Source organism: Nomascus leucogenys, chromosome 13 (genome assembly GCF_006542625.1).
Source record: "Nomascus leucogenys isolate Asia chromosome 13, Asia_NLE_v1, whole genome shotgun sequence".
Lineage (NCBI taxonomy): Eukaryota > Metazoa > Chordata > Mammalia > Primates > Hylobatidae > Nomascus > Nomascus leucogenys.
In genome coordinates, this window is record NC_044393.1 from 69,382,109 (window position 1) to 69,392,535 (window position 10,427).

Here is a 10,427-nt window from a genome sequence, read left to right on the forward strand (position 1 = left end):
CAACAAAATCCAACAAGGTTTACATATCTAATACCCATTAAACTGCTTTACAGTCTTCATTCTTCCTCAATCCTGAACTGTACACCACAAGGCAGCTGCTTCTAACATTTCAGTCCTTCCTCCTCTAGGCTCCCCTAAGCTACCCCACAGATCACAACCTACAATAGGCCATCTTGAATTTTTCCTTCTGTATTTGTTTACTAAGTCTTCCATAACAAAATACCAGAGTAGGTGGCATAAATAATAGAAACTAATTTTTCCCACCTTTGGAGGCTAGAAATCTGAGATCAAGGTGTTGGCAGAGTTATTTCTTCTGAGAACTCTCTCTCTCTCTAGCTTTTCCATGGCCATCTTCCCTCTGTGTCTTCGCATGTTCTTCCCTCTGTGTGTCTGTGTCCTCATCTCCTCTTCCTAAAAGGACACCAGTCATAATGAATTATGGTGACCCCTCGATGACCTCACTTTAACTTCATCACCTCCTTTGAGGCCCTATCTCCAAATATGGTCATATTTTAAGGTACTGGGAGTTGGAACTTCAACGTATGGATTTTGGGGGGAACACAATTCAGACCATAACACCTTTGCTTTTCCTGTAGCTAATTCTTGCCAGACACTCTCTGTTTATTCCCGTGTATATTGTGTTAGCCTTTCTGACATCACAATGTCTGCTTTCTATTTTTTTATTTTTATTTTTTTAATTTTTTTTATTTTTTTTTGAGACGGAGTCTCGCTCTGTCGCCCAGGCTGGAGTGCAGTGGCGCAATCTCGGCTCACTGCAAGCTCCGCCTCCCGGGTTCACGCCATTCTCCTGCCTCAGCCTCTCCGAGTAGCTGGGACTACAGGCGCCCGCCACCACGCCTGGCTAATTTTTTTGTATTTTTAGTAGAGACGGGGTTTCACCGTGGTCTCGATCTCCTGACCTCGTGATCCGCCCGCCTCGGCCTCCCAAAGTGCTGGGATTACAAGCGTGAGCCACCGCGCCCGGCCTTGTTTTTTACTCTTTATTGTGATATGCATAAAAATGACCCAGGAGTTAGTCTGGCAAAGGAGAATGCTCATGGGTATTTATTGGGCAGGTGAGAGGGAGCAAATATGAATGGTCATGAATTTAAAATTTTTCTGTTACATTTTATAATAAAAATAGATTTAAAATTATTTAAAAATAGATCTTGTGGAAACACATCTCGTTGAGATTCAACATCAGTAGTTACCATCTTATGGGGGAGATAGGACGCACTGAAATAATTTATTTTTGGAACCTGAGAATATTAGTTGAGAAGAGTATGACTGTTTAATCTTTTTCTCAGGGGAAGTTTTGTTTTACTTTAATTATAAATCCAGAGTGGAAAAAATAGACTGAACTACTACAGAGATGGTGTTTATAAGATTTAGTTGTCTTAAAAACAGATAAAATTACCGGATAGAAAATGACTAGATCAAGATTATTTTGTTTACATGCATATTATATCTTGATTGTAGAGCGCATAGAGTTATATTTGCCTTTAACTTTTGCCTGAAGGCAGCTTTAGAGTTGGGCAGACACAGGATATCTGAGAAAGAGAGGATCTCTGACAATTTTGTGGTGGGAGAGTCAGCTACTAGGTTGCCTACCAGGGAAAGAAGTCATTTGTCTGATGAGAAGAGCTGTAGCCTCCAACTCAGAAGAATAGAAATCACTGTTAAAAAGAAGCACCCTAAGAATCAAAATCAAAATCAAAATAATGAGGAGATGAGAAGTAGAGACTATCAATTTATAAATGTTTAAAACTGAAAGAGAGAGAGAGAAACAAAAGACTAGCTATTAATATTTGCATTTAGGTTAACTCCCATTTTTTCTGTAAGATGTTCATCATACTTTCTCTTTATTTTATAAGCAATTTTCCAGTGTCTGCAATGATTATTGCAAAATAACCCAAAGCTTTCAATTCCCTTATTTCTTTCCAGTATAAATTTTTAAAAACGAGCTCAATAGTTCAGACCCTTCGGAATAATCATTAACTTACCAGTCTTTTTATTTATTAATGTCCTTTTCTTACATCTTGTGCTCCCTTTTCTCCAAAGTACTTGTAAAATTCTATTCTCTTCAAATCCTTCGGCTACCATGAATTATTTCTGCCTTTTTTTCTTGTACTGAGACCTACAAATAATGTAGCATGTGTTTGTTAAGTTTATTTTTTGCATTTCCAATATCAGTTTTTATTATAACAATGAGAGCCATAATTAGATTTCTATAAAATTATTCTAATGATTTATATATATAACTTGTCATCATCATTTATATAATTACATATTATATATATGATATATATGTAATATTTCCAGGCTATTTGGAAAATATAAACACATAAGACCCATCTAATTTTTTATGGATATATATGTACATATATAAATTCATATATAATGGTGCTTCACATGTTGCCTGTGACATTATATACTAAGACTAGCAATATATACTAGAAATATTTGACAAGATACGTAATAGAGATCTTATTTATATTGTGTTAATGCCACTTAAAGTGTAGGTAATATTTACTGGAGTAATAGAAAACGCTACCTAGATTTCCCTACTAGACAGCACTCCTCTGGCTGCTGGGATTATTGGCTGCTGACGGCTCTTCTCAGGAAATAATTCTCAGCTGAAAAGAATATCTTTATCCAAGGTCACATCTCCCTCCTGGAAGTCAGCATGCATCCAATGACTAATTGATGTGGAAATATAAACACCTGACGTGCTTGCCTCAAATTGGAGCAATTCTAAAACATTGTTCCATCTCTAGAGCTCCCATAGGAGCAACTGAGACTTTTGGTGCAGCTACATCACATTCAATCCTTTCCTCTGTCCAAGCCTGCTTCCTTTAATTCTCCACAGATGTTGACCCTGAGGGCAGCTTGAATAAATTTTCAGCATGCAAATCTCTGCCTCAAAATTTGTTTCCCAGGCTAACCACCATAAAACTGTTGGTACGAGGAATGGACCAAGGAATCAGGCTCTAAAATGGGATTTTGCAACTGGACTACCTCACACCCACGGGCAAAATAGGACTCCATTGGTTACAGACTGTTGTGATGCATGTGTTGAATTGTACAAGTAGTGAACAGAAGTAAGATAGATATGCAGTAGGAGGTTTAATATTTGGGTTTTTAAAAGGTTTCTTGGAAGTACATATTATAAGAACAATGGTATCCTGTTAACTCTTGCTGGATGCCATTTATGGACTGGAAGAAGACAATAAAGAGTCTTCTTTTTAATTAGATGATTAATATGAAGATTAATCACCTAAGTAAGTGTGGAAGGAGAAGTTTCTTTGGTAGCATAAAAAAAGACTTATCTTCTGCAGCCAGAGGGCAGAAAAATCCTAAGAAAGAAGCCCATGACTTAATTATAAAGAGTAGCAGAGTTCCGGGGAATACAGGGCAGATAACTCTAATGAATAAGGCCAGGACCTAATTATATGAGTAGTGAAGTTCAAGGAAGGCTTATTGTTAACCTGCTTTCAGTGCCCCTATGCCAAGCACTGGTTGGGAAAGAATGGGTTATGGAGAATTGGCATAGGGACACCTGTTTTGGTGCACTCAGAATCTTGAAGCTCCAGAATTCACTGAACTGTTTCTGGGCCTGCAAGAGTGGCCAACTTCTTACTGTTAGAGGATAGACGTATATTCTTGATGAAAGCTACGGCAGAAGCAAGTGCCTTTTAACATGTGTACCCTTTAGGATCAACCCACATGACCGATCACCAACTACTAGAACCAAATCACAACATGCCCAGGGAAGTTCTGGGCATGCTAAGGTAGGGCAGGGACTACATTTCAAAAGAGGGGCTGGACCCATAGCCATTATGTCCCAGATAGTATGTGAGTCTGTATTCTAAATGTGCTGGATCAAGAGTGCTGAAACATGAGGCTGAATAAGGAAGAGGTTATTATATGCAAACATTGTCCTGTAATACAGAATATAACACTCTGGCAAGGACCTCAGGGAACAATACTCACATACTATTTTTGGAAGCATGGATAAAGTAATGGCTCCCATTAAGTTAAGCAGAAATGCCTATGGCAGATGCCTAAAGAAAGGACCAAAGTCCTTGAAGAAGTAGCTGTGCTAGAGTGGATATACTACATAAGACTGAAAAATCCATTAGTTACCTTTGTTTTGCAGAAAAACTTGAAGACATCTCATTGAGCAATGTGGTACAGAATGTACTAGTGAAGGGAACACTGTCATCACTGTATACTTTAATGGCTACTATCAACAGGGTTGATAATAGTAGATACTTTTATATTCATAGAAACAATGGGGATTGCACACTCCCTTTCCCCCAATAAAAGAAGCCAGGTAGAAGCATTTGACTATTAGAAGCAAGTAGAGTTATAATTATCCTAATGAGAGACAAGGTTGAAGTAGAAGACAAGAAGGCCTTATTACAAAGAAGCATATATGTAGCTAATGGAGCACAGTGTCCCTCGGGTCAAGAAGGTTGGATAGCCAATGAGGTTATTGTTTGATTTGTACAATCAAAAGAGATAGAGCTTGAGTGCAGTGGCTCACGCCTGTAATCCCAGCACTTTGGAGGGGCTAAGGCAGGTGGGTTGCTTGAGCACAGAAGTTGGGGACCAGCCTGGGCAACATGGCAAAAACCTGTCTATACAAAAAAAAAAAAAAATAGCCAGGTGTGGTGGTGCACACCTGTAGTCCCAGATACTTCGGAGGCTGAGATGGGAGGATCATCTGAGCCTGGGAGGTGGAGGTTGCAGTGAGCCATGATCCCACCACTGCAATCCAGCCTGGGCAACAGAGTGAGACCCTGTCTCAGGGGAAAAATAAAACTGGGGGAAGAGAGAGAGAGATAGAGAGAGAGAGAGAGGAAGAGGATAACCATGAAACCAAAGCCCATTGTCTCAATAAAAGTCATGATCCATTGTTGAGTGTATATACCTGAGCCTATTTCCATACCCTTACCCTGTGGACGGAAGCAGATGCCAGGTCCTTAAAAAGGAACAACCCTGCAACACCACATCAAATACAGAAATGACTCTCCCTACATACATTTATTTGGGTAACCATACACTGAAAAAAAGCATACTACCTAAACATATGAAGAATTATTGGATACAGGGCCTCAGCATTGCTAATCGGAGGCCTGAAGCATCATCACGGTCTTTCAGTTAGTAAGGGGAATGTAGTTAATGACCTTCTTTCCAAGATATTTATTTGGAATATACATACTTAGTAGCTGTCAGAACCCCTACATTGGTTCCTTGCCTATGCATTAAGATTCATTATAATTAGGAAAGCCAAATGAAAGCTACTGAAACTGTCTCTGCTCCTCCAATCTAAGAGAGTAAATTAAAAACTGCATCTCAGGGAAATGGCAGAGATTAGAGCCACTCCTGAAGACTGTACGAGGTGGTAGTACATTTGATATCCCCATAAAATTCAGTGGACTTCCTCTGTAAACTTAAAAAAAAAATCCACCCTCCAGATGGATGCTGGAGATGACAGTGGATACTGCAAACTTCACTAAGTGGTACCTCCACTGTAGCTTCCCTGCCAGCTGTGATGCCTTAGCTTAAACAGATTAACACAGACTCAATTACAAAGTAGTCTTTATGATTTAAAAATCATAACTTATAAAATCATTTTTCCAGCCCTATTATAAAATATGTCCAGAAGCAGTTGAAATTCCATTGGATAAGACAATTGTACTACTTCTAATCTTGGTCTTTTGTGATAATAAAGTTCAAAGAGACTTAGGCGTCTTGGTCATTCTATTGTCTCAATATATCAATCATAAAATTTTAATAAGACTTAGCAAGGAGGTGCAAGTATACTACAGGCCTTGGTTGAAAAAAAATGCACATGATTTTACAGGGTGGAACTTAAACCCAATGAAGATTTGGGGTCCTCAGCATGTAAGTGAAGTTTTGGGGAACTAGTAGTCCAGAACATGCCTTCCACATTAAATAAATTTGTTGAATTTTTATCCCTTCCATCATTAAGAGGGAAGTGTTTTCCTGGTTGGCCTCTGAGTTTCTGGAGACAGTATTTTCTATGCTTGGGAATACTGCTCCAATTTCTTCAATAATAGACATGAAAACTGCCAGCTTTGTTTAGGACCCCAGGCAGGTTCAGGTTCTGGTACAAGTGGCCCTGCACCTTGTGTCACATATCTCAGCAGATTCTCAGATGTTAGACAGTCATACAGTGTGGACTGTATGTCAAACCTCAATAGGAAAATCACAACATAGATCCTTACAGTTCTGGAGCAAAGTGAGTCCATCTGCCATAGAAAATTATAAACCATTCTCAGAATAGGTCCTAGCATTCCGCTGGAGTCTGGTAGAGATAAAGCTCTTGGCTATAGGACAGTAAATGACCATGCTGCCCAGAATTACCCATCCATCATGAGGTGGGTTAGCCAGATCCACCAAAACATGATTGCAAGGCCAGCAGCCATTCTTTGTAAGATGAATGTGGTTCATCTAGGACTGGGAAAAACCAGGGACAGAGGCACAGGATAATGGCATAAGCATGTTGCCCAGATCCCCATGGCATTTACCACTGTTGCACTGACGTCTCTCTTTCACATCTCACCTATGGCCACATGAGGTGGAGTAAAGTCTCAAATCACCAGATGACAAAAGAGGAAAAAGAACAAGCTTTGTTCATAGATAGATTCTCTCAGTACAAGAATGCAGGCTAAAAATAGTCTGCTGTTATATTCTAGAACCATTGAAAGACAGAAGTGGCCGGGCCCAGTGGCTCACGCCTGTAATCCCAGCACTTTGGGAGGCCGAGGCGGGCGGATCACGAGGTCAGGAGATCGAGACCACGGTGAAACCCCGTCTCTACTAAAAATACAAAAAATTAGCTGGGCGTGGTGGCGGGCGCCTGTGGTCCCAGCTACTCGGAGAGGCTGAGGCAGGAGAATGGCGTGAACCCGGGAGGCGGAGCTTGCAGTGAGCCGAGATTGCGCCACTGCACTCCAGCCTGGGCGACAGAGCGAGACTCTGTCTCAAAAAAAAAAAAAAAAAAAAAAAAGACAGAAGTAAGGAGGAAAGGAGGAGTCTCTGAATAGGCAAAGCTTCAGGTGGTCTGCTTAGTCAACACTTTGTATGGAATGATAAATGGCCCAAGGAAAAACATGTAAAAACACATATAGTGACAACTGGCTTGGCTAATTGGTCTCAGGCCTGGAAAGAGAAAAATTTGAAGATAAATGATTAGGAGGTCCAGGGAAGAGGCATGTTGGAGACATTACTGAAGTTGGCACAAAGGGCGAGGTCCTTTGTTTTGCTTATTTACTCTCACCAGAGTATCTGCTACAGAAGGGGCACTAAACAACTAGGAAGGCAGAACTACCTGACTAGTAATCTGACTTGATCAGCCAGTCTCTGTCATTGTCTAACCTAGACACAATAAATTGACAAAGAACCATGGTGGTAAGGATGAAAGATATTCATGGCGACAGCTGCATGAGTGCCCACTCCATAAAGCTGATTCCATTACTCTTGTTGCTAAACATATAAGTTGCTTGCCACAGAGACCAACACTAAATCTGGATATGGTGTCTACCGAAAAAATAAAAATAAATAAATAAATAAATAATAAAATAAAATAAAAACAGCCATTTGGTGGCACATTAATTGCATTAGACTCCTTTTATCCTGAAAAAGGCAACAGTTAATTTTGAATGGAAATGATACATATCTTAAATATAAGTTTGCCTTTTGAGCTTAGAAAACATTTGATCCACTGGCATAGACTGAATATAATCATTGTCTTCAACTAAGGAACCACTTTATAGCAAAGAGGGTACAATAGGAGGCACATCACCGTTGAATCACCTGGTTTTATCAGACACCACACTTCCCAGAAGCTCTTGACATGTTGTATCCTCACATGCATATATACAGGAACCTCTGGTGGGAGGAGTGACAGAATTATGTATAAAGTTATCAATTGCTTACGTTATTATTTTAAGAAATATGATCTACATTTACCATATTGAAACACCTAGAAAGAGAATTTCAACCTTGATCTCTTTGATTTGCCATTTTCTTTTCACTATGAATCACTGTCTTTCCATATTTGTCCCTATGTAAAAAACTGTGTAAACAGGAAGAGCAGCAGAAATAGTGTCTCAGGAATAAATGAACAAAATTGCAGGTTAGTGCCGTGTTTATATACCATGGTTTTCACATTTGTTTTAATATTTGACAAATTAGAATCAATCTAAATATTCATCAATATGGAATTGGCTATATAAAATATGGCATCTAAACATGATCAGTAAGCATGCAACCATTTAAAATCTGATTTTTTGTTGATTGACTTAGGTACAGTTAGCAAGTAGTGGAGCCTAAGACACAAAACAGGTCACTCTCCCATCTCCTATGCTTTACACACCATTCTAAATTAAGTATTTCATTTTATTTTTATGCATTAATATTCTACATTGAAAAATGTAATCAAGTTCTGATTAGTAGTCACTATACCTGGATACAATTCTCAAATAAGTTTTATCTCCTCTATTATTGAAAACTAATACATTGTTCATCTTGTTTTTCTAAATACATCATAACATGGAATAATTCTCATTATATAACATTACGTTAAAAATCAGAATGAATATAAAATGTATAGCATGGTCTAATTGATGAACACCTATAGACTGGAGAGGGAAACTGCAGGCTTTGCCCCCCACATAACTCTTTCTCTTTCTATTTTGTTTCCCATAAAGATTGAAAGGTAAATTTGGGTTCTTTTATTTTGAACACTTAAAAACAATCACACTTTAATAATATATCTACTATAACGGTAGTAAAATAAAATCATATATCCAAAAAAACTAATGTAGCATCATGATAACATCTAATTTTGAAATTATCATTAAAAAATTTTAACTTTCTAATATATTTCAATAATTTTCAACAATTACACTTTAAAGGAGGTACCGTTTAAAATTTTGGGGGGCTATTGAAGATGAATATCTGTCACTGTGCTTCTCATTTAACAAGGAATTAAAGCTTTAATATGATTACAACAGGAAATAAATATTTAAATCGGGCAATTTATTATTTAGAAAACCACTGTAGTTTAAACCTTTAAGTTTTCTATCCAAGTGATGTAGCTACACTGAAGACCAAGGATATGTGAAGGTTATATGCAAATACTATGCCACTTGAGCATCCTTGGATTTTGGCATCTGCAGGGACCCTGGATCCAATTCTCCATGGATACTGAGGGACAACTGCATACACACACACACACACACACACACACACACACACACACACACACACTAAAATATTCAGCCTTAAAAAGATGATCCTACCATTTGCCACAACATGGATGGACCTGGAGGACATTCTACATCCAATAAGCCAGATACAGAAGGAAAAATATAGCTTGTATGTGAAACACAGAGAATAAAACACAGCATTTTTTGTTTGTTTGTTTTACCTGCTCTTCTGCTCTGCTCTTGGTGTCTGGCAGGGGAAGTCACCCAGCTGCAATAAGTTGAGAGTGAACTAGGAATCTGACTGCTTGTAAAACAGCCTTAAAATAATTCTCCTGATTTCAAATCTCTCTCATTTTCAGAAAAACCTGTACGTGACAAGAGTTCTGGGGATTATGTAATATAAACTTGATTGTTTCTTGATATTCCCTATTGCTGGTTTAAATTTTACTTTTAACAGGAATGCTAGTTAACGTACCACTTGTATTTCTGCAATTCGGTTTCGAAAATTGTGTTGGCAAGGTTTCCTTTTTTTCTGATCTTGTGAATCTATATCTTAGTAAATGTATCCTTTTATTGTTTTAGTGAGTTTTCTGGAGAAATCAAATGTGTATGTATGTATATGAATGATCAGCTGCTATATCAAAATAAGCATGTCCATATATAAACTTGTCTTTCTTCCCAGGGTATGTATCTTTTCCTGTTCCTTAATGGTCTATCACTCTTCTGATTGCTGAGGTTAGACACTAGTCCATTTCCTGTCTCCTACATCATTTTGCCTTATCCAACCTGCCAATCAATTTTACCATTTCTTCCTTTAACTAATGTCTCAGGATTTCCACTTTCTCTGCTTACTTGGTATCTCTATTCTGGTTCATCCGCATGCCATTTAAATTCCAGCTCAGTAGACATGAAGCCAATTCAATAAACTTGTGTTAGATTATCCAAATGATACATTTCATGCACTCAATGATCCATTCAGAAATGAGTGTTGGAACTGTTTCAACCTCAAATTAAGGTAAAATTTGCTTTTATTGATTTAATCTACACAATCTCACGACTTACTGATAATCTTAAAAAGGAAGAAGAAGAAACAAGAACCAAGTAAACAGTCAGTACTTTATTATTACATTATCACTTTAATTCAATGGTTTTTGAAAGGCACTTTTTCCAATTTTTTAAGTT

At 38.1% G+C, this 10,427-nt stretch overlaps 1 long non-coding RNA gene across 2 annotated transcripts; it reads right to left on the reverse strand.

Moving 5' to 3' along the window:
- Nucleotides 1-385: 385 nt before the first annotated feature.
- Nucleotides 386-9,604, reverse strand: LOC115838023. 2 transcript variants are annotated; one of them, XR_004033108.1, is made up of 4 exons: nucleotides 9,467-9,604; nucleotides 7,849-7,923; nucleotides 2,004-2,137; nucleotides 386-411 (listed from the first exon to the last, which is right to left on the reverse strand). It is a non-coding gene; the product is annotated as an uncharacterized LOC115838023 (long non-coding RNA). The 2 variants fall into 2 exon arrangements; XR_004033107.1 differs by lacking the exon at nucleotides 386-411 and having other exon boundaries at nucleotides 1,757-2,137.
- Between the last annotated feature and the right edge of the window lie 823 nt (nucleotides 9,605-10,427).